Source organism: Pteropus vampyrus, unplaced genomic scaffold (assembly GCF_000151845.1).
Source record: "Pteropus vampyrus isolate Shadow unplaced genomic scaffold, Pvam_2.0 Scaffold9, whole genome shotgun sequence".
NCBI classification, from domain to species: Eukaryota; Metazoa; Chordata; class Mammalia; order Chiroptera; family Pteropodidae; genus Pteropus; species Pteropus vampyrus.
In genome coordinates, this window is record NW_011888790.1 from 12,606,911 (window position 1) to 12,630,983 (window position 24,073).

General features: G+C 39.4%; 1 protein-coding gene and 1 long non-coding RNA gene across 2 annotated transcripts in view; one reads left to right on the plus strand and one right to left on the minus strand.

Moving 5' to 3' along the window:
• The window catches only part of PAWR (pro-apoptotic WT1 regulator), a 166,018-nt gene that overhangs the window by 23,396 nt on the left and 118,549 nt on the right, over positions 1–24,073 (minus strand). The gene's annotated exons all lie outside the window — the stretch shown is intronic.
• Positions 9,258–18,061, plus strand: LOC111729990. The gene is made up of 2 exons (XR_002776502.1): positions 9,258–9,330; positions 17,815–18,061. It is a non-coding gene; the product is annotated as an uncharacterized LOC111729990 (long non-coding RNA).

Sequence of the window (24,073 nt, forward strand, 5' to 3'; positions counted from 1 at the left end):
GAGTTTTTATCACTCATTTAACATTCCAAAAGCCCCTAGAGCCAATAAGCAAACCATATGATTGAAAATAAATTTGTAACCTCGTCCTCTATTGCCTGAAGAATGAATTAGAATCCCAACTCACTTCCTTAGTATCATTTTAGTCTAGGGGAGAAATCTAACTAAAGAAATCACATGTTACCGGTATTAACACATCACCTAGGCCACAAGTTACAGGCAAGTGAGTAGTGGGAAATAAACTATCACCTAAAAGCATCTCCTGCAGATACCACTAGCCAGAAGTATTATTGCAGCTTTCTAATTACATCCATGGAGTAGTAATTCCTTTACACGGACCTGAAAATAACTCTGTAGGGAATCATTTTCTCTGTCACATTGCCCTCTCACCGCCTCCGCCAGAAACCCTAGTCAATAGCACCACTGTATTCAATGTTCAGGTCAAAAACTTACTAGCCACCCTGATTCTTATCTCTAGTACCCTACATCCAGTCCGTCTGGAAGTGACAGTAGCTCTAACAACAATAAATATCTCTAAACTGACAATGTCACCCCTCACTGTTAGCGCCCTGGTCTAAGCCCACTAACAGGTCCTCATCACCGTCGCACTTGTTCTGTTTGTCCATCCTCTCCACAGCAGCCAATTAATTCTTATAATTACATCCCTTTCCCGCATAAAATAAAGACTTACTTCTCATTGCAACATGAGTAAACTCCAAACTCCTAACCACGGCCTACGAGGTCTTCAGTGACACAGCCTCTGCCTTCCTCTCCTACCCCACCTCCCTTTTGCCTTGATCAACACATCTCAACCCACTGGCCTTGTTTCTGTCCAACATACTGAGTTCAGCCCCTGCTCCCTCAAAATTGTCAAATGGAAACTTCTTCCCAACATTCGGGCCTTAATTCAGTCGTCACTCCTCGGAAAGATCCTTCCTGGACAATTTAGTTCACTCTCTAGCACTTTACCCTCTTTCATTTATTTCATTTTATTATCTGTCTCCTTCCACTAAAATGCAAACTGCTTAAGGACAGAGACTTATCTGTTTCTCTGCTCTATCCTCATGGACTAGAACAAAGTATGCGATAATAAATATTTGCCAGCTGAGTACCACAAAAAAAGGACCTTTTCCACATACCGGATCCTAGTGTTCTGCTAGAATTAGCACACCTGGAAAGCACTATAGTTTGAAAAACAAACAACTTTGAAAGGAATATTTCAGACCACGGCAAGATAAGATTTGTATCCCAAAGTAAAGAAATGACTTGTCATGAACAGACACCAGAGGTAGTTCATCTTTCATTCTCATTGGATTAAGATCTAAAAGTCTGGTTTCGACACCCTGAAATCTTCAAACCAAACCTGATGAGTTATTTTCCCTTCTCCTGTCAATTGATAAACCGAAACTTCTGGTCATTCTCACTATCATGTACTCAATCTTTGATGTTTGGAATTCTGTTTACTTCAACTTAGTGCAGTTACAGCTCCACTCTGTGGAAAAACAGGGAAGATAAGCAAGGCAGCATAGGTATGTTACCTGCATGAGTACTGAGAAAACCTGGGAAAGTATGAATAGAGGCTACAGTATGTAAAAGCATGTACAGAACAGCAGAGCGATGCAGCGTATTTTATTCTTATTTAGATTGGATGCGGTAGTCTCTGGAAATTAAACATGAACCGTGGGCCTATTAATGTTTAATGAGTCACTTGCTCTCTTCCTCATCGTCCCACTTTTTATTTCTATAGCAGGCTTGAAACTGTTTGTAATCTTCTCTTTGAAGTAATGCATCTCTGTCAGTAGACACTGTGACATGTATAAAAATCACAAATACAAAACACAAAGTTCATTCTGGTCAGGCGCAGAAATGAGCCGATTAAAAGCAAATGATTCCCAATATCGAGAAGCACAGAGACGCAGCCATGGAAACTAGCAGAGGCGGCATTGCCTGTTCTTAAAAAGAAAAGAATATTATTCACTAACTAGTACCCCTTGACCCTTGCCCAGGAAAAAGATCCTGCATGAAGCTGCCAATAGTTATGAGCAACAAAGAATCATGACCAATCAGTGTCCAACCAGCTCAGTTTCTAGGAGAGAAGATGCAGAAATGAGTTCATGATTTCTCCTAGAGAAAAAAACTAAAAACTAAAAACAGAAATATCTTAACATTTCTTAGGATTTAAGACATTGCAGCTTGGGGTCTCAAGGCCTCAAAGCACAGCCTGATTTCTAATAACACAGCAACACTCAACACAAGAGCTACGCCACCTCCACCACTTCACCATCTAAGATTTTAAAACCATTTCAGACCCGGTTTCAACATATGATTGATGTATATAGGATTAATCTTCCCTTCTTTTGCCTTGATGAGTTGAATATGAGCTTCACTATACTCTGGGTTTTTCGCTGGGCTAACTCATTAGACAGCTTCAAGTCTTAGTGAAATTAGAAACTAGGCAAAGTTTATCTTTCATGACCCAAGATAAACCCTTCATCTCCACCCTCCCCCATGCTCCTATGCCTCGTTAGTTCTTTCCCTATTAAAACAGCCGCTACGGAAGAGATCTGAATTCTTTAGCACTAAAATCAACCTCTACTAAAAGCTTCAAGGATGACCTTTCTCAAGGAATTGAAGCTTTGAATTACACCATGTTTTCGTGAACAGGTAGGGGGACTCCAGGGAGCTTTCCTTGAGCCCATGAAATTGTAGCACACAGCAGCTGCCTGCCTTCATGGTAGTTAAGTCAATTCAGTTAGGAACTTCAGAGATAGACCCTTCCTTCAATTAGTTCATAGCTCAACGTGTAAACAATTTATTTTTATTCATATAATAATTATAAGAATGTTTAAAGGCCAGAATTAGTACAGAAAAGGGAAAGTTTCACAGAGAAAGCAGTGGCTGAGTTTAGTTCTCAAGGATAAAAAAGAAGTTGTTGGCAGTCAAAGTTAAAGGACATTTTAAGCAATGGGGTCAAAATGAGCAAGATACAGTGGGGCGAAAGCATTATAGTAGTAGTGTGGTTTCTAATTGACCTCTCTCCCTTTCAGAAGATGCTGACCTGAGGAATTATCAGTGTTCAGTTTTAGAAAAAGACTTGTATTAAGAATATTATTGATGGATATTCACTGTATGGAATATAATAATGAATAAGCCACAGCCCAACTGCAAAGCAAATCGCAATATAATGGGTTAGATAGCAATGTATGCATATAACATAAAAGAAGAATAAAGATTGACCAGGAGGAAGAGAGAATGTGGCATGAACTGGATATAAAGTCAGCTAGCTATACAATTAATCAACCACTAGCTTCCAAATCGGGAATAATGGTGCACAGATCATTTAAAATCTTATCGAGCGGTGAGGTCGATGTTACAAAGTCCCACCTGAGTTAGGGAGACTGGGTTAGGTAGATGTGGCCGCTTTCCACCCCACCCTCATGTTTCTAATTTGTTGAATAAACCCAACTCCCAAAGATCAGGTTACCCCAGCTTAGGACAGAGACTCAAGGGGTTTAAATTTTCTACATCTACTAACTTATCATGGAAGAATTCCTGATTATGAGAGAATTCACCCACAGATTATATCATGTGGCGAGTTCTCAGCAAAAAAAAAAAAAAAAAGTGACCACTTCCCTATTTGTTCTAACCACAAATTCCATCTTACTTGAAAAAAGAGGTGAAACCTCAACGTCCTGCTAATCCCTCAAAATCTTGCCTCTGCTGCCAAGGGCTGCACGTCCCTGTCACCGGCTGCCTTGGACACATCACCTCTCTGCCTCACGTCCTTCATGTGCGACTGCATATAAAGATCACTCAAAATGAAATTTGGGGAATCCCCCGATCTGGGTACAATTCTCCATGTGGCTGCCAGCCACTGTCTCTGCTCAAGCCAGTCTTCACTCGGCCAGTGGTACGTAGGCCAACTAGAGCAAGGAGGGCATTGCTGCTGCAAATACTGACAAAAGCCCCACCACTTGTGGCTAGATCAGCTTGCCCTGGGCTTCTGTGTTGAGAGTTTGAGCTCACTAAGAAGACTCTGACTCCTTTGGCCAAACATCCAGCTGATTGTTTTGAACAATTAGATAAATATTTTCTTAAGGCTGACCATTTTTAACAGTTTAAGTAAATGCTCTTCAAAGCTTCAGGTGCTGGGTCAATCTCATTTTTCCTTTAGAGAAAAATATCTCATCCCTTCTCTTTTTACCTTTTAAAGTAGTACAGGCACTATTTGAATTAGTTGCCACTTTTCTTTTTTCTTGCCTTGAGTGTGGAGGTGTGGAAGGCCCATGCTAAAAAAGCTTTTCCTCTTGGGAAAGCATCTCCAGTCCAATCACGTGCCTCTGGATTCCGACGTAATGATACCAGCCCTCAGGTAAAATGAAAGCATTGACAGGGGATAACAACAATCTCAGTAAACACTGAGATTTCTATTACATGGAACAAATATGAACAGGGTATCCTATAGTTTAGAATCACAGAAGCGTAGACTCAAAAAGACCTCAAAGACCATCTCATCTAATCTCTCATTCTATGATGCAGGGAATTCATTTTCATTCATTCATTTAAAACTGGACAGGATTCATCCCGGGCAAGCATTTATCCCAGCGAGTCTCAAAGTGTGATCCCAGGACCAGCAGCAGCAGCATCACCTGGGATCTTCCAAAAACAAAAATCCTTGAGCCCCTCATAGATCTACTGCATCAGAAACTGTGCGGGCAGGGCCCAGCCGTCTGTATTTTAACAAGCCTTCCAGGTTATTCTAATACACACAAAAGTTTGAAAATCATTTCCCTATACCTTATAAGTGTATACGTGAGTCAGGGCTATTTATTTTAAATAGGTAAACAAAAAAGGGAATCTGTCCATGCAACTAAAAAGTTCAGGGAGTTAAACTTTCTGCAAAATAATCTGTGAAAAACATCACGTTTTGTTTTTCTTCAATGGCTACAAATTTCCTTCTCCTTCGACCACGTACTCAAGTCTCTGTTAGGGTTGTCCGTCTGGTGGTCCCAAACTACTTGTCTAACTTGACTTCCCGCTGCTCTCTAACAGGTACTTCAGCCCGTCTTCGGGGTCTCCTCCCTGTGCCTTACCCATACCACGCTCGTTTCCCCATTCTCATTGCATCCATGAAGTTCCCCTTGACTGAAACACTTCCACTCCCTCAGCCAATCAAAAATCCTGCCCAGACTTGAAGAACAAGCTTGTTTTACCACTTCCATGAAAAGTCCTTTGTCTCCTCCAACCCTCTTATAAACTTTCTTGTGAACGACAGCATTCAGTGTCTGGCCCACGTAATACAACCCTTAATTACGTTGCTGAGTCAGGGACCATGGTTTGTTGTAAGAGAAACCATCTGTGCTCGTTTAAATCAACGGAGGAAGCTGTAAGAATTCAGAGGGACTTCATGCAACCGAACTGCAGGATGATTAGCTACATCTCAATAGGTTTGAAAGGTCTTGAGTACTAGATGAGAAAGCTCCTCCATGTGTCAGTATGGACAGACATATCCTGGCCTCTCTGACTGTGCTTTGATCAATTTTAATTAATTGTCTGATTAGTGAAGTTGCGAGAAGAAAATTCACCCATTTTTCTTCTGTAGAGAGCATTCAATGGCTGGTGCAATGGCAGGGAAAATCAGGGGCAGGAAGGTGGGCAGCACTGCAGCTTTGCAGTTCCACCTCGACTAGGTGGATATATTTGTTTCAGTGGTAAAGTTAGTGAGTGCCTTGTTACTTTAGGGTTGAAGTTTTCCTCCAAGCAATCGAATCAGTAATAAAGTCGACACCGTTATCTCCATCTGCCTGACTTATTTATCTGTCCCTAAATTAGTTCCAACTCAGGAGAGAAAGAAGGGGTATTATCATTAGTCACACTAAAATTTAAATAATTGGCAGCTATTCTCTCCTTCTCTATCTGAAGCTGCATATTTATCATCCCTGCTGTAAACCCACTCCAATTCTTCTCACTCTGAAAACTAACTTCTTTTTAATTTGGGCTTCTGCCTCCTCATTAACTTGGGCATTTATGTGGAACTGGGAGTTCCCATTAGTGATAGAGACTGCTGATTTTCCCCCCAAATGTATCCCCTCTTCTTCTTTAGTAATGAAACACTCAAATTTTAGCTTGCTTTATGGCAACCCAGAATAAAGAATATATCTATCAAGCAGATGTGGTCATGTGATTAAGTTCAGTCCAGTGGGATTTAAGTGGCTGTGCACAACTTCTGGAAGATATCCTAAAAGAAGAGGAGTTTGCTGTTCTCTTCTGATTTCTTCCTTCCTTATTAGCTGAAATGCAGTTCTAATGTCTGGAGCTGGGGCAGCCATGTTTGACCATGATGGGGAAGCAGTGCTATGCTAGGATTATCCTGAGCCATATAGGCTCAGGATTGCAGATTGTTGAACATTTAGGAATTTTTCAAACTGGTTATTAAACCATTGGTAGCTTGAAATTGGCCATGGTGAAAATATTTCCACCATAGGAATCAGGAAAATGCTAAAAATCAAGGCTTCCCCCCTGCCCCCGCCCCCGCCAGAGAGTTAGTTTACCAGTATACCACTGGCTAGACACACATGTTGAAGATGGTAGAACAATAAGAGAGGGGCCCACGTCCCTGATGGCTAGGAAAAAAACTTGCCATACAAACCCTGCACTGCCTATGTTTATGTGAGAGAAAAATGAGCTTCTATCCCATTGAGGCAACACAATTTTTGCTTTATACCTTTCAGAGCCAAACCTCATCCTAACTAATACCCAGCTGGGGCACTGGGCCTAACTTAACATCATCTGAACACAATTTTGGGGTCACGAAGAAACTAAGAATGAAGATCTAACCACTTGAGCTTAGGTCCGATTTCCATATTCCCTGTACAATCTATGGGGTACAGACGTGTGGGTTCCATGGTATAAACCTGGCGACCTAAACCCACCGTTTTAATAGGGCTGTGGATTTACATCCAAAACAAAAAACAAAAAACAAAAACAAAAAAGAGATGAGCAGAACAGTCACCCCAAACTCACCATACTGTCATTTAATATATTAGCACACGTATACCTTATTTAATGTCATTCCACATAGAAATAACTTTTAAGAGTATTTGTCTGAATAATTTTCCAAAAACATTTTATAATTGTTTGCATGTATTTTCCCTGTAATTGATAGATATATTTTCCCCCTATGCTCTGAATGCAGTAGACTATATTATGCACTTACAGCCACTGAGAGTTCTGCCGTGCTACCCTGAGTTAAGCGTCTTGTTTATTCCAATGTGGTCTCTCTTCATTTATTTCGTGTTCTGGTAAACAGATATGATCAACGATGCCTGACAAAGCTGTACCTGCCAAAAGAAAGGAGAAAGAGTATCCCAGGAAACCTTCAAATATCTGTTTTATTGCAGCTCTAGGCACCTTCAAGGAAACAGAATAAAGTTCCTTAGTCAATAAGACTCGTAGAAGTCCTTTGACTTTGTAAAAAGCCTCATAGACTTCATTGCATCTAGAGCAGACTGACCAAAAATCAAAGATATAGCTGGACTTCAGGGGATCTAAAGAGACTGAAAAGGCTATCGCTAATCTACAAAGTGGAAATGCATTTCCAGTGGACTTTGCCATCATCGTCCTTTATGAGGCTGATTAAGTTAGGGTGCCCAAATTCAAGAACACAGCCATCTCACTGAGCGTGGTATACCTTTACTTAAAATGTATATGTGTGTGGGTTAATATTATAGCTCTAACCAGATTATAAACTTCTAGAGGATGTGGAGAGAGAAAGATAAATAAGACAAGATCCTTGACCTGTCAGAGGAAACAGACAAGTGAAGAGAATACTACGGAATGGTGTGAAAAGTGCTATGAGAAAGTTTGTAAGCAGAGTGTGGTGTTCTTGGTGATTGACTTCATTATTGAGTCTACTCCATATGAATAGCCTAATCCACCATGAGAATTCCATTTCACTCACTGGTCATTGGTTTTAAAATAGACACATGATCCAATCTTGGTCACCAAGACATGCAATGAAGTAAAAAGTTTTCTAACTCCGAAAAAGGAGACACAAAAAAGAGATACCTGCCATCCCCCCAAACTGTGGGGTCAACCACCTACACAGGGCTCACTGTAAGGCATTAGGCATGATTGTAGCAGGTGAAAAAGGCCTGGAAAGAAGAGAAAGCTAGATATCTGAGTAGAGAGACTTTAAGTGCCAGAGGGGGAAGTAGCAATCATTGTTCTGGAAGCCAGGAGCTATGCCTTTTCAAAGAGACCAGCTGCTTTGTATGGTAACTATTTGCCTAAATCTCATCTTATCTCTACGCTCTACTATGTTATAAGGCAAGAACCATGTCTAAAACAAAGCCTCGGGCACAGTGGTTTGTGCAACCCAACCAGCAATGTTAAGAAAAAGTTCAAGAGCAAAAATGCCAATAAATATTTTTCGAGGAGTGAGATTGGGTATTTGATGGTGAGAAAAACAAAATGATTAGAAAGAAAAATCGGGGGATAATAGAACTATTCCAGGATCCAGGTCGCATTCTGCCCTCCACTAGTCATGTAGAGTTTTTAACCCTTGCTGTATACCAAAATCACTAGGAGATTTTCTTAAAAACTACAGAGATTCAGGTCCCACTTCCAGACTGACAAAATCTAATATGAAGCTAGGGCTAACAGCAGACCCACTCTTTGATGAAAGAAGAAGAGTGGGAGAAAGACAAGGGTGACCTCTTGGAGGAAAAGTGGCAACTATCGTTCCCACTGCCCCTCGCTGTTTGGGTGAGGATTAGAGCAGGGCCCTCCACACAATAAGACTAAAATTCAAGTGTTGCTTCCCACCACTACCACTATGTTGAGGACTAGAGATTGGCTCTGGTTGGAAAGCTGGCAAATCACTGGTCTGGCACAGCACCTGATCCTTGGGAGAGTCAAGAGAAGAGCAAGAGAGAGCTGTCAAAGTTGATAGGAAGTACCAGAAGGCAGGCTGCATTGCCACTCTTTGGAGCGGCAAGAATACAAGGCTTTCACATGGCTCTGACTGACTCCAAGGAAGGTGGCTGGGCTTAAGCCATCATGCTTTCCCACGAAGTTGTATGCACGATGGTATAAAGGGAAATAGTGTACCCAAGAGATCTCTACCTGGAGCCTGGCCAGGGGTAGCCTATAGAGCCCACTGAAGAACTAGCACATGTGCCCCAGTAAAAAAAAAAAAACAAAAAAAAACAAAAACCTGCATTCAGACTCCTTCCACACAGAATTAAGCAACAGACACTGTTGGCCAGATTAGCGGCCACAGCCTACAGAGAGAAGAGGTGAGCACAAGACATCCTCACTAGAAGCAAGCAGGTAAGAGGTGTCAGTGTCGACTTCAGTTCCTACTTCAGAGGGTAAATATGGGAAAGGGGGCTGGGATGTGAGCGAACAGATCAAGACCCCTTCTCACCCTCCAGCACTTTCTGAAGGTAGGCAAGAGAAGGAAGGATGAGATCTCTTAATAGAAAAATGATTTTTTGACTAAAACAAACCCTACCGAGACTTAAGATTTCAGTGGTACTGTTTTAATGAAATGGAAGTGACAAAAGTCATGGAAGTGGGCTGAGACATCGTTGAAATAGCTTACTACCCAGCAGTCAAAGTGGATTTTGACAGAACAATTAGTAGCATTCACGGGGAAAATAAAATCCTTTCATGTTTATACTCTAACACAAGAAGATCCTCACAAAAGTGATTGCACATGTTAGTGTTTGTATTCCTTAAGTTCAAGTTGAAGTGTTGCCTGTCCTAGGTGACACATTTATGTTTCCAAGGGGGATTTTATGAAGACAGAGGTGGAGCAAAGTGGCGGTGTGAGGTGGCTGCATTGTTTGAGAGTAATATTAACTCTTCATCAACAGCCAGACACGCCTCAGGATAATAGGTAAATAAATAATTACAAACGGGAGCCTTGCATTAATCGAACCAACCAAATCTTGTTCCTCAAGTGAGATTCTTCTAATTGTCACAAAGGTCATTGCGGTAGGTGGCAGAGTAGAGTAGGAGGTGATTTGGTGGTCATCCATATATAATTAAGTGAGTTAAGTACAAAACGTTAAAAAATAACCAAATAAAAAAAAGTTAATGTGCATAGAGAGCCAGAGAGACTCTGATAACAATACCAAGTCAAATTCTCTCCCTTTTCCCCTTCTTTCCTGGAAGAAGACTCCAAAAGTTCCAGGATGTAGCAAACACAGATACAGTAGCATACATTGCAACCCTGCAAGGACTGATAGCTACAAGGTTGCCTCATTTTGTTTGCCAATTATGTTGAATTCAATGAAAATATTTCAACAAATAACTCACATTTCGCATATCTATTATTTGCTACACAACCACTACCTTTCCCAGAGGCCTCCGTTTCTAGATCAGCAGACAGGGAAGGATTTCCAGACGAGGTCTGGCTTCAGGGGCAGTTCCATAGATGAAGGTCACTGTGATCTGAGGTGTTCTGAAGGCCCCTCTGCCCGACTCTGGGCCAAAACTTTCTTTCCCTGGGGTCTGCAAAGTAGTGCCTGAAATTCTCAGCATTCCTGTCATTCCCTAAGGGCTGAGACAGCTCCCTAAACATTCTTGCCCACAGGCACCTGAGGAATTAAGCCAAGAGTTCTTCTGTGGGAAGGCAGCAGGAAGTGAAGTGCAAAGTGCAGCAAGAATATTTGGGGAGATAACAGAGAGGCCTAAAGGGCATCCGGAAAAAAAAAAGGTAGAGGATGCAAAAGAATGAGCTTGGTCTTGCAGCAAATGGTTCCTCCACTCAGCATGTTTAGTGACTTACCTTGGAATGGAATGTGGGCCCAGGAAAGCTGGTACAAAGCTTTGGAGGCTAGTACGAATCCTAAAGATTTTTAGCTAGTATAACCTGCTGAAATCCTGGAAAAAAATGTTTTCCCTTTTGCCCTAACGAGACCTCAGAAGCACAGTGACGAGCGCCTCAGAGCCGCTGTGATGAGCTACATTGACACGAATCCTCTCCCTCTCTCGCTTCCTCCCGCTCCTCCCTTTCTCTCTCCCACACACAATCTAGGAGTTCATTTGGGTAGGATTTTTTGGTGAACTGAGCTACACCTGAGGTTTATTCATGTGCGTTGCAGACAGACCACTAGAGGGCAGTGTCATCACTAACCACATAAACCAATTTCTCCAGCTTCAGTACTAAGGCAGGCCCACCAGCACATTCTGTGACATGATGTTTCAGCGTTTTTCCTTCGGTTTTCACTATAAATAAACAAGCCCGGGTGGATACATCCAGCTGCACATCACATAGCAGCATAAATTGTCCAGGCCAAAGTTCCTGGTACGTCCATAACAATCCTGCCCAATTTCTTAGCACAATTCAGTATCCAGAGTTTAAGCTTGCATGTTTGTCCTTCTGAATTTCTGCCTGAATCTGGGAATTTTCCTCATATGCTATCCTCAAGAACAAAAGGAACTCTTTAAAGAAATGAAGAGTTAAATAATCCAGCACAGCCTATTTGTACAAGATTCTGTTTTGTCTCCATATCCAAGTTATAAGTGTTTGGCTTGATCCAAAGCAGGGTTGCCCAGCTGGTCAAAAGCTATCAGTAGATTAGTCATGTATGCAAACACGGAGGCCGAGAGCCACATGTTTCTTTCACTCCAGGCACTGAAAGCATAAACTGGGGCCCAGTAAATTTGGTCCTAGTGTGCCAAATAAAGCAAAGTTACTAGACGCTTTGGGCTTTTTTGGCGGAATTCCTAGGAGTGCAGCTAGTGCTCCCAGGCATAGACCTTGCACCCTTGCATGGAGGCAGGCGAGTATGTGACTTCTCTGAGATTAATATTTTAAGAAGTCACGAAACTAACTTAATGACTAGAGACCTGGGTGAAATTATAAATCAGGGAGTATTAAAGAAATCAAGTAAAGGATAGCACATAGGCATGGATATCACTGTCCCAACACTGGTTCTGTACTTCTTCAAACAACTGACACCTGCTGATATCAAGCTCATCCCCGGTTTATCAGCAGAGGCAGATAAGGTGAGGAAAACTTTTGCAGCCAGAGAGGTTTCTGGAATTTTCCTATAATGCTGAAATACCAGCCAGAGTTCAAGTGGGCCATATTTGGACAAAGATTGCTATGTTATATTTTCTACCTTTGGTATTTTCACTGATATATAATAACATTAACACTCTTTGCACAAGGTCAGTACTGTTTATCTAAGACTTTCCCAAAGGTCTCTCTTCTCCTTTCCTATCCTCTCCTCTCAAAGGATCATGAGTATATACTATGTTTTTGAGGAGAAAGATAAAATAGAGGAAAAGTTTATTGAAATTAGTCAGGTGGGGATTGTTACTCAGCAAATCCACATTTACTGAGGGGAAGATAGAGCTGAAAATTAGTCCCAAGATTTAAAGATTACTGTCAGCAGAAGGCTCCCAGGGTTGAGCCATCATTGTTTCTCACAGCAAGCAAAGAAAGAAAAAAAGTACAGAAAAACAAAGGCAGAAGAAAATGCCATTGAAGACTACTCCTGACTGAGCAAAACTTGACTAGGTGGAACGTTGACAAAGGATTGAGATAGATTCCAGAGTTTTGCAGATGGCACTCATGGCCCTCACCCACCTGCTCGCAAGCCAGGAGCATTACCAAGAAGGCACCATGTCTTTTCTTTTACAGGCACCTTCTTTACATGACTGTGCCCACAGAAAATCAGGGAACAAGCACCTCTTTGCTTCCAGTTCACCTTTACAAATCCAAGATTTTGGCACGCTGGGACAAATACAAACAGACAGCTAGAAAAAGATAAACAGTAGAAGAGGCAGATCCCAGCTGTAACTTGGCTAAATAGAGTTGTTTCAGAACATGACAACTTGGCTTCGATCTGCACTATTCTGAATGTATAATCGATGTGGCTTGTCCATTTCCAGTAAAGGAACTTTTGTTTTGCTTTTTTCTTCTTCACTTTCACTCAGAATGAATGGCTTTCTCATTGGGCAATGTTCCCATGCCCTGAGAAAATGTGTTTGGAATAGGAAGACTCCCTCAAATCACAGATTAAGACGCCAGCAGAGTTGAGTATGGTCTACCCGTTCTGAGCTGGTTAAATGAGAACTCATGCCATTCTCCATGCAGGAACTTCTCAGATAAGAATATTAAAGCCATGGAGCCACCTACTTAGTTGGTTATTAAGATCCTGTGGCACTCTGGGGAGTAAGTGTGTGGACTGGCGGCCAGAACCTCTTTTCATATTCTGGCCACTATATTTTAGGGATTTACAGAAACAAAGCAAATAAGAAAGATTTAGGTCTTCTTGCCCATTTTGCAGATATTGAGTACCTACTCAATGTGTACGACACTGGAGTACAATAATAAACAAGACCTAGCATAGTCTTTGCCTTCCCAGAGTTTAATGTCATGAGGGAAACAAGCCAATTACAAGACAATTGTAACTTCACACCCACTAGGATGGCTATTATAAAAAAGAAAAAAAGATAGCAGGAAGTAACAAGTGTTGACAAAGATATGGTGAAATTAGAACCCTCAGACATTGTTGGTAGGAATGTAAAGTGGTATAGCTGCTGTAGAAAATAGCTACCATACAACCCAGTAATTCTCCTCCTAGGTATATATCCAAGAGAATTGAAAACGTATGATCATATAAAAACTTGTACACAAATGTTCATAGAAGCATTACTCATAATAGCCAAAAGAAGAAACAATCTAAATGACCAACTGACGAATGGATAAACAAAATGTCATATATCCATACAATGGAATATCATTCATCCACGAAAAGGAATGAAGTTCTGATGCATGTTACAACATGGATAAATCTTGAAAACATCACACTTAGTTTAAAAAGCCAGATACAAAAGGACAACTATTGTATGACTCTGGTTATATGAAATGCCTAGAATAGGCAAATCCATAGAGGTAGAAATTAAATCAGCAGTTTTCAGTGGATGGGGGGGAGGGGAGAATGGGCTCTCATAGGTGTGTGGTTTCTTTTGGGAGTGATGAAAATGTTTTGAAATCATATAGTGGTGATGGCCACATAACTTTGTAAATATACTAAAAACCACTGAACCACACACTTTAAAGGGGTGAACTTTGTGGTATGTGAATTGTGTCTCGATGAATGAGGTAGTTATAATGCAGTGTGACAAGTGCCACTTTAGAACAGAGCGCTGTTTGACACATTTGAAGTGGAGCTGGAGAAGGGGTTCAGAAAGGCTTTCTGAAAGAAGTGACTTTTAAGCAGAGACTGGAAAACACAAGTGAGAGCAAGAGAGACAAAGAAGGAAGAATGACTGGCGCTAAAAGAAACAGGAGAACATGCCCAGTGCTGAGAAGAGAGAAGACAGGGTCCAGCTGAAGGAGAGCAGGAAGAAGTCCCGCTGAGCTGAAGCAGCAGTGTTTGTGGTGGGCAGTCAGCATAACTGAGGCTGGGGATTTCAGGGGCTAACAAGTCATGCTAAAGAATCTGGGCTTTATCCTAATTATAACAGGAAACCCTTGAAAGAGTTAATGCTCAGGAGCAACAAGATCTGATTTGTTCTTCAGAAAGGTTGTTACAAATGCAGCGTGAAGAACAGTTTGGAGGCGGGGCGAGAATAGAGGCCAGGAGATTGGTTTGGAGGTTATTGCACTAATGGAAGTCAGAACTGACCAAATAGGGAAGATTGGAAGGTACTGGGGCAGAGCTACTGCTCTGCCTGTAATGCTCTGCCAACCCCAGCAGCACCGGGCACCATCAGAAAGGGTGTGGTTTCAGGAGCTGGTGCTGATGCCGAGGCTGCCAGCATGCCTCCCAGCAGGCTCTCCTGCTTTTTGTCCGAACCTTCTTATCAATCCCTTCTAGACTTGGTTTTCCTTTTCAGACCACATGACCATAAAGATCCTCACCATTTGTGATAGTGTTCTCTTTACAGAGTATAGAATTAAAAGTCAGAAATACTTGAGTTCAAATTTTTACTGTGCCATTTCTAAGCTATGTGACCTTGGGCAAGCCATTTAATCTTTGATCTGTTTCCTCAAATGTGAAATAAGGAAGAAAATACCTATCTCATAGTTCTTACCAAGGGGACTATATGTGACTACATGTTTTTTTAAAAAGCCTGGTACCTGGCCTGCACTGTAGTGGGTGCTCAATAAATGTGGTTTCTGTACCAGTCAAGCCTTCTGAGAGTGTAACTCTCTAGTTAAAGTCACAGTCATAATTCTTCAATGCAAGCATGACACCAAAGCATAAATAAGTATGCCTCGGGCCTGGTGCTGCAAATATTTTAGCAAACAGGAAAGACCATTCCACTATCATGCTACTCATTTGCATCCATGGTTCCTTAAATACCGTTTCAAAATCAAATGTATTTAAATGAATTCCTAAAAGGAAAGATCTGACAGCTCCTTAGACAAGACATCAAATCAAGCTTGTTTACACTCAAGCATGAAGGCCAAAGTTCCAGGTAAAGTCTCTCCTTTCTAGAGCTCAGCATAACTTCAGGGCAGCAGACCATATAAATAGTTTGAGGCGCTGAACAAATGGAATGTTGTCTGGAATGATAATGTGGAAAGAGAAAAACAGTTCATGTAAACACAGCAGGCAATTTAATTTAAAGAAACACATTTAACCAGCCACCTACAGTTTTTTAGGCACAAGTGTCTGCTTGAGGTTTTTATGCAGAGAAGAACACACTTAAAGAATAGGTGAGGACAGAAAGTATAAAAATATGTTTTAAAACCTTACTTCAGGAGCTTATTGCTATCAGCACTAAAACCAAGGTCTTAACTCTCCCCCTTTACCAGGTCGCAGGTCCTAGTGATAAAATGAAACTTTAATACCGATGTAATCTAGTAAACATTCTCCCAAACCTTTAGAAAGATTTCCCTCTCTCCTCCCTCCCTCTCTTACATATCTTCCACATATTTGAAATATGTCTCCCTCTCACCCTCCTCCTACACTATGAAAATTTATCTCCAAAGGAATTAACAACCTTCCTAAGTATTCTTTCTTCGTTGATCACTGTAATGGGTTTCAGAAAGCACAAGGTGGCAGAAGCACACTAAAAATGCTGCTGGAATAAGCTCTTGGAAACTGCAGGGACAATCCATTTATTTTTCATAAAGATAAGAGACTTTTCCAGTATAAGAAAAATTATACTTTATTAATAAAGTTTAGAAAAGAAGACAGTAAAAAGAGGAAAGACGATTCTATCACCTATAGATATGAGGAAATGTTTCATTTTCTTTCTACTATGATTAGTGGTTGTGATTAGACTAGATATATGACTTTACATGCAACCTTTTCACCTTTAACAAGTTGAGAGAGCACTTTCAAATAATACACAACTGTGTATTATTTGTACATACGTCTCCTTGTTTCAAAAAGACTTAAGGCATCTGCATGTGTCCCCGGTTTTATAAACCCTTTAAAAAGGTCATTTATTGGAATGTGGCTTAATTAATCTAGCCATTTTCCTTGTAGCAACAATTACTTTAAGTGAAACATTATCAATAGTGCCCGAGGCAGTAAATATAGGTTGAGATGCTATTTCCAAAAATAAAAAACAAAAAAGCCAGTTATAGGAGAGAATCAGAACTGAACAAATGAAATGGTAACCATTTCTTTCTTTTTTTTCCTAAAACAGGGAACGAAATGATGGCATCCTTTCAGTTCAAACAGCACTCACTCTAAGACTTTTGTAACTCCAGTGAACAAATACTTGAACTAGCCTGTATATATTAAGATCTTCACTTTCTTATTTTTCAAACCTAAACCTATAGTGTACAACATGTATTATATATGTGTTCGTGTGTCTAATAATATATATAATCTTATATGTAGAAATTACTATGTGACAAAAAATAATTTTTAAAACACTTAAGTATTCCTGAAGCAGCCAAAAGTTATCCATACTATACAAGATTACCACAAACTAGACTTGCTCCTGGGAAATTAATCAAAGCCAAAATTCATTTGCTGCTTTGAATCATTAATTTGAATGCTGAAAAGAACTGTATAAATCATTTGGCCTAGTCATCTGCTTGGGACGGATGAAAAACCATTGCTACTTCCCTCTACTCAGGCAAGTGAAGCCTTCACCAACATCAGGGGAGACTAAGCCCAGAAGACAGGTACTTAGAACCCTGTAGCAAGTAGTGGGAAAATTCCACAGTATATTCCTGTGTTTCAGTACCTTAAATTCATACCTTCAAGCCACAGTTTGAATATGAGAAGTTATAAAGAGTATGATGACTCTTCCCCTTTTCTAAATGAAAATTTAATTTGCACTACTAAATGAGCAAAAAATACTTACTTCCATGGGAGGAGAAATTCAAGTGTGAAGAACAAATATTATTACATTCCAGAAGCTCCTGAATGGTAGGCCTTGATTCTCTCCTTTGTAAGAACTTAACCAGGCAATCCAGGAAATTCTCTTCAAGGAACAATCCCATCCACACCTCTCCCCAGTCCAAACCCCAAACTAAAGGTTTCTCGCTCTAATGGCTCCGCGTGCTCCTCGCTTCCCTCTTCCCAGGTAGCTCTAAAGAAATTTCCCATTTTACTCAAATGCTCTCAGCCAGTTCAGAGAAAGAATTTCCTGAACTCAGTACCAAAGTTAATTCTTCAGTGATCCAATAAATTGCAAGTTGGAAATAATTGTGAGGGGGAGATGGGGGAGGAGGAAGGGGAGAATCAGCTTAAAGAAAGCATTAGTTCAGGAACTTACTGCCCTTACTGCTCTTCTCCTTAGGACTATGTAAGAAACTCGAGATTGAGTCTGGATATTTCACTATAAACTCAATATTTGAAACTTTTTTTGCCTCCCTAGTTGCTGCAGTTTCCCAAAGACTGGGTTTATCCATTTCTAGAGCCCTGGAGAAGATTACAAATCATGAACTATATTAAGTTACATGCCTTGTGTATAGAGCATCCACATTTTAAAAGCCTAGAGATACTGCCTTGGGAAAGCTGGAAAAGCAAACAGCAACTATGACGACTGGAGAAGTTAATCTTTCCTTTGCTGAATCTTGTCCCCAAACTTCTAATAAAAATAATTTAGGTTTTGGCCCTCAGAACTATTTCATACAGAAACTGCTTATTATTATACAAGAATAGTTTCCCCTACTTTTTGTTTATTTGTTTTTCTTCTATTTCTATTCTTTCCCACATAGATTAAACCAAAATAAGATTAACCAGACCTAATTTGATTGCAATCCAAGCCACCCACCCTATGTATTCCATTCCAACATTAAGTTTAATTTACTGACTTCCTTGGGTCCCAACTGAATGACCTACTGGAATTCATGTAAGAGGTCACAGAATAATACCACGGGTCAAAAAAAGAATGTGAAAAACACAAACAAGCTTGGAAACAGATTGGCCCAAAAGACATGACTTGCTTAAGATGTTTCTCTGGAATTCAAATGATAAAAGATCAGATCTTCCAACTGGAAAAGCAGCCAACAAAGAAGCAGATGCATTTGCGTTTACTCATCATTCCTTCCTTCCTTCCTTCCTTCATTCATTCACTCAACAATTACTGAGCGCCTATTTTACAATCAGACCTGACATTCTCATGGACCTTGCAATAGTAGACTAGACTTCAGGAGGGTATTTGCTTTTCTGGTTCCCAGTTTTGCACTAAAGCCTGTCTCCTGCCTGACTCCACTGTTCTTTCTGTATGTTATGAAATTTGTGAACAGCCACTTTAACTTTTTATCTGCTTTTATCTTTCAGTAATTTAGAAGCTGAATTTAAAACCTCCCTTTTGATTCAGACAATCAATAGTTTTTGGATTCCCTTAACTGACAGGATTTTAGAACTTTTTTTTTAACCTTCTTTTAAAGTCAAGATTTACCTCTAAAGGATACAGTCAATTTTGTTTGCTAACAATATGAGTTAATACGATAATATATGGTTTTATACGAGAGATAAGCCACTAATATTGTTATATAGCTCATGTTACAAACTTCTACAATACTTCTGATCCTCAAAATCACCCTCATGTTATAGAAAGAGATACTGTTACGATCATTTTGTAGATGAGGAAGTAGAGACTAGGGAAGGGGAAATGACATGTCCAAGGTCATAATAAGTGATGAATCCAAATCTAAGACTAGATGATCAGTGTTCTACTTTTCCTGAATTTAAGTTTAGCTTAAAATTTAAGCCTTTGCCTTCTTTATACCAGGGAGTGGGACTCTGTTATGCTACAAACACAGAAAAAAATTCCTCCTCATGATTCAGAAAATTCCTGCTTAGTCCTAAATCTTCGATTTTTGCTTTAACGAACATCATCTGCCTCGTTTGCTTTAAAACAAAAATTAAACAGATGATAATGTGATAACAGCAGACTACAAACACATAAGACTTTCATAAATAGAACAAAAATGTTCACTTCTTAATTAGAGTTTGTCATTTTGGTGAACATAAAATCAGAAAAACTATTCTAGTCCTCATTTCAGCATTATTTAGCTAGTTAACTTGGGCAAGTCCCTCAAATTCTACGCCACAGTTTTATACACTATTAAATGGGTATAAAAATAGTCCTTTAAATTTAGAAGCAGTATAAAATCATTAATTCTAAAATATTTTATATAATACCTAATGCTACTGTTAAATAAATTCTGAAAAGGGAGAGAAAAAAAGCCCATTTCCAGTTTCATCTCATGTAATATCTTAAAAGGCAAGGTACATTTTTTTTTTTTTGAGGTTTCTTGTTTAGCATCTAGAATACTCTGTCCGCATTCAGTGAATTCTTTAAATTCCTTTTACTGACATTCCTTTGGACCACGAATCCGAAATTATGTAGGCATTTTCCCTATTACGTGAATAGACTGATTGGTTTGCACAAGTTACATGGTAAGTTAGTGGCAAGATGAAAGGTCAAAATCTCTGATCAATATTCTAACCATGCCAGGATCACTGGGTTATGCCTCTGCCAACAAGAATTGTAACACCTCTCTAATACCAACAGAATTCTCTATGCTGAGCCTTACTTTAGCCATCAGTTTCTTTTGGTTCCCATGCTAAATCTTTTGACTGGATCTGTTTCTTTCTCTTTCTCTATTCATGCCTAACAAGCAAAGAAACAGATAAAAGAAAAGCTGTAATTGCAGGGTAAAGAATCTGAATAATCCACAAGCCAGAAAAACCTGACTAAATAAGAGTTAACTAAATGGATTTCTCTTCTACAGTTTAGAAAGTGAATTTTCTTAAATCATACGATGAATCTCAGGATATACAGCAGGGTACAATATGAGTTTGTAATGAAATTTCATTTTCATGAAAATTTGTTCACAGTCACAAAATGGAAATGAGAAAATGCATGTTAGTTTACAAAAAGAGAAACACACACACACACACACACACACACACACACACACACCCCCTATCGGAATAAAACAGTGAAAATCACAAAAGTCTCTCAGAAAAGGTAGTCTAGTCACCCAGAGAAATTTGTAAATTGGCTGGAGAAGATCTATGGAAAATAAAGACACAGGCCTTATAGATTAGGAAGAAATGTATGGAGTGGGTGGACAAAGAATATGTGGAAATAACAATACCAATAGTTATGCATTTACCACGTGACACATATTGATCTAGGCATTTTAAAAAATCTCACTTTATCCTTACAAATGCTAGATCCATAAGGAGTTTCGCCAGTTCTTTAAAGGGATTAATCTTTCCTTTCTCTGTGCTTGTTCGCATTATATCTATCCTTTAACTACACGTAACTTACTGAAGACAGACAGTCTGATTCATTTTATTACTGCCTTGGGCATCTCCCATAATGCCCTGCCCAATAAACAGCAGAATTTAAATAAGTAATATTCAAATTTGGGGTGCATAAGACTCACCAGATTTTGTAAAAGGTCAAATGCCCAGGTCACAGAAAATTGGACTGGATTAATCCAGACATCTAATAAGCATTTATTAAGTACATTATGTGGTAGGTGTTATTAACTCCACTTTATAGACAAAGAAACAGTCATAGGTAAAGTAACTTGCTAAAAGTCACAAAACATAATTAAAGGTCACAAATCTTATAATAAATAAGAGTCAGGGTTAGGCCAAAGTAGCAACCAAAGTCTCTCATTAACTCATTCATTCATTCATTCTTATATTCACTTATTCAACAGGTATTTGAAACCTCCTATGGGCTTCTGAAAGGAAATGTACCAGACACAAAATGCCAATTACTCTGTGCCATTAGCTGATGGTACTGAAAAGCTTCCCCCAAGCAATGTCATCCTGAAGTAGCCACCCAACAGGGTGCAGATTCTAGGAGAGAAAGGGGATGCCCTTGTTTTATTTCTAGAGATAATAGCATTTCACTGTTTTAGAAATAACTTTTCTCTTCATACACTAAATATTTTTAAATGGCGAATATATTTTAAAAGGTATCCTTTTAAGTTCTTTTTCTGTATAGTGGTTCAGTTAGCTATCTTGTGGATGTTAAGAAATCCATCTATCTCCTTTAAATGTTATCTCTGGTAACCTCCACCAATTTAAATTGAAGTTCCAAATATTTTTAGTTGAAAAGAGATTATCGCCTACTTTCTCATCAGTCTCACTCACATGGAAAAAAAGTTGCTACTATTCTGAACTTAATTAAAATAGAGATTAAACTTTCTTTCTTTCTTATAGTCCACAAATTTCCCATAACGACAAGTAAATCACCCATGTTAAAGTTGAGCAGAGTATTACCTTACTAGAGTGATAGTCATCAGATGTGAGGTCTAAGAATGGACAAGTATAAGATCCAATAAAATATTTGAGAAAATATAACAAAAGGAATTAGTGTGTACAATTTCAATACATACATACAATTGGACAAATAAAATATCCACATGCCAGTTAAAATTCTTTTTTCTAGGTCATAAGAAAAACATTACTTTCAAACTTGCAGAATTCAGGAGAAAAATGTTTTGTTCTAGCCTTTTCAAGTACAACTGTGGCGTTTTGCCGCTGTAATAGAAAAATCATCCTTAGTACCAACACCTATAATTGCCATCCTGTTTTGCTGCCTTATAGTATCCAAATCGACAAAAACTACTTGTGATACAGGATCAGGTCAGCAGACAAACCACCTCTTGTTTTGATATGCTTCCTGTTCTCTGCTATCAGGACATACCCGTCACTAGTAATCAGGTACACTGAACAAACAAATGGAGAAGTGGAGAAAGAAATTGACTTGTTGCCAGCCTTCATGAATTCAGGCTGATCCACCCTGTTTGTTTAGTTCCCATATCACTCTGGTTAATGATACTGCCCTGGAATATATTTGTTCAGGAGTTCGGGCAGAGACATTTCTTAATAGAAAAACAGGCCCAGGTTACGCCTGGAGATTTGAGAGGAACAGAGACCTACCGGGAAAATATTTGGAGCTTCTCAAGTAAACTCAAGAAGCTCCTTCTTTGTAAAAGATGTTTTTCTTTACCCAAAACTTTGTTCAGTTTCTTGAGCAGCTATAATTTACCAGGGGCTATGGAGATTACATTTTTATCAACACATGCTGCATTCTTCTTTAGGACAGACTTCTGACTTGCTTCAATTGGGTTTCTAAGGACAGCGGCCTTAGAGAAGCAGAAATGTAGGATGAGGTGGCACTTCTATTACTTAGACAGAGCTTCCTGATAGCCATCTTTTTTTAATTTCAGGAAAGACAACCACTATAATCTCAACTTCTTCATTGGTACAAATCATACTATAAAAGGTGCTTCATTTTATTTCTTCTCCCATCATAGCTATAAACAGGCATATGTCACATATTTTACATGCATTATCTCATTTATTCTCCACAATGACCCAATTAAGTTAGGAACTATTTTGTCTTTGTTGCCAATGACAAAATTATAAAGCAACTTGTCCAAGGTCACCAAGCTTATACTTGGTACAGCTGGGATCTGAATTCAAGTAAGTCTAACTCGGAAACTAGTGCTCAAGTAGGTCCAACGAGGAAGCCACCACTTCATTAGGTGGTGTGTATATAAATGACCTTGTAGCCCTTGGGTGTACTACCACGGCTCATCTGATGTTGAATATATTTTTCTAAATATTCCTATGACTGATACCAACTCTCCCTCTTCTCTTCCTTCAAAGCTTGCCTTAAAGTCCAGGGCCCAGGGAGTCTCCCTCTGTCCTTAAAAGAATTAATCTCTCCCTCCACTTTGCTTATGTACATTCTGCCTCTTCTTTAGCCATTTGTAAGCTTTTTAGGAACAGAGTCAGTCTGCTTCTTTTGAGTATTCCTATGGACACCACGGGATTCTGATGCAGGGGAAGAGGGACTGTCACCCTTAAAGAAACACTGCATCCAGCTGGGAGCATTTGAGATCTTGCTCTTCATCAGTTCAGCTCAAATAAACTCATAAAAATGAAGGCAAAAATAAATAAAAATGGAGGGAGGAAGAAAGGAAAGAAGGAACACTGTCTCCAACTGTTTGTAACACAGAATTGAAATCATATTCTAAAGAGGCAAGGATAAGTTAATTTCTACTCTCCCTCCATTCAAAGAATAATTTTATAATTGCCTATATCTTATGGTTTTATAGTATTTTGTAAGGCCTGTCTTCTCTAAAGAAATCTGTTGCAGACTAATCTTACTGATGGTCAGACACCTCAATTTTCAGTACTAGCTGGATATCTGATTCCAATTATATCACCATGTGACCTCAGAGCAAATAAAACACCCTTCTGTCTTATTTATTTCCTCATCTGCAAAGAGATAGTCAGCTTTTAAAACGTTAGTCAGGAAGATGTTATAAACCCATTTGAGACCAAGTAAGAGAACCTTCTCAAGTATCCTGGGAAAGGCAAATAGCTCTTAAAACTTATATTTAAGAGTTTTTAAAAATCTAAGTATAAAAAGGCTAAATGCTACTCTTAAGTTTATAAGGGGTAAATCCTCAAAACTGGATCTAATTCCCCCACATATGTTCTTACCAAACAAAATATATCTTTAGGCAAGAATCACAGGAAAAGGATCAAGTGTCCTGACCACTCAATTACAGAAAAACAAAATAAAATAAATGGATGATGATTTCACCAGAGGAGTGCTTCTCAAGAAACTAGATATCAAAAGC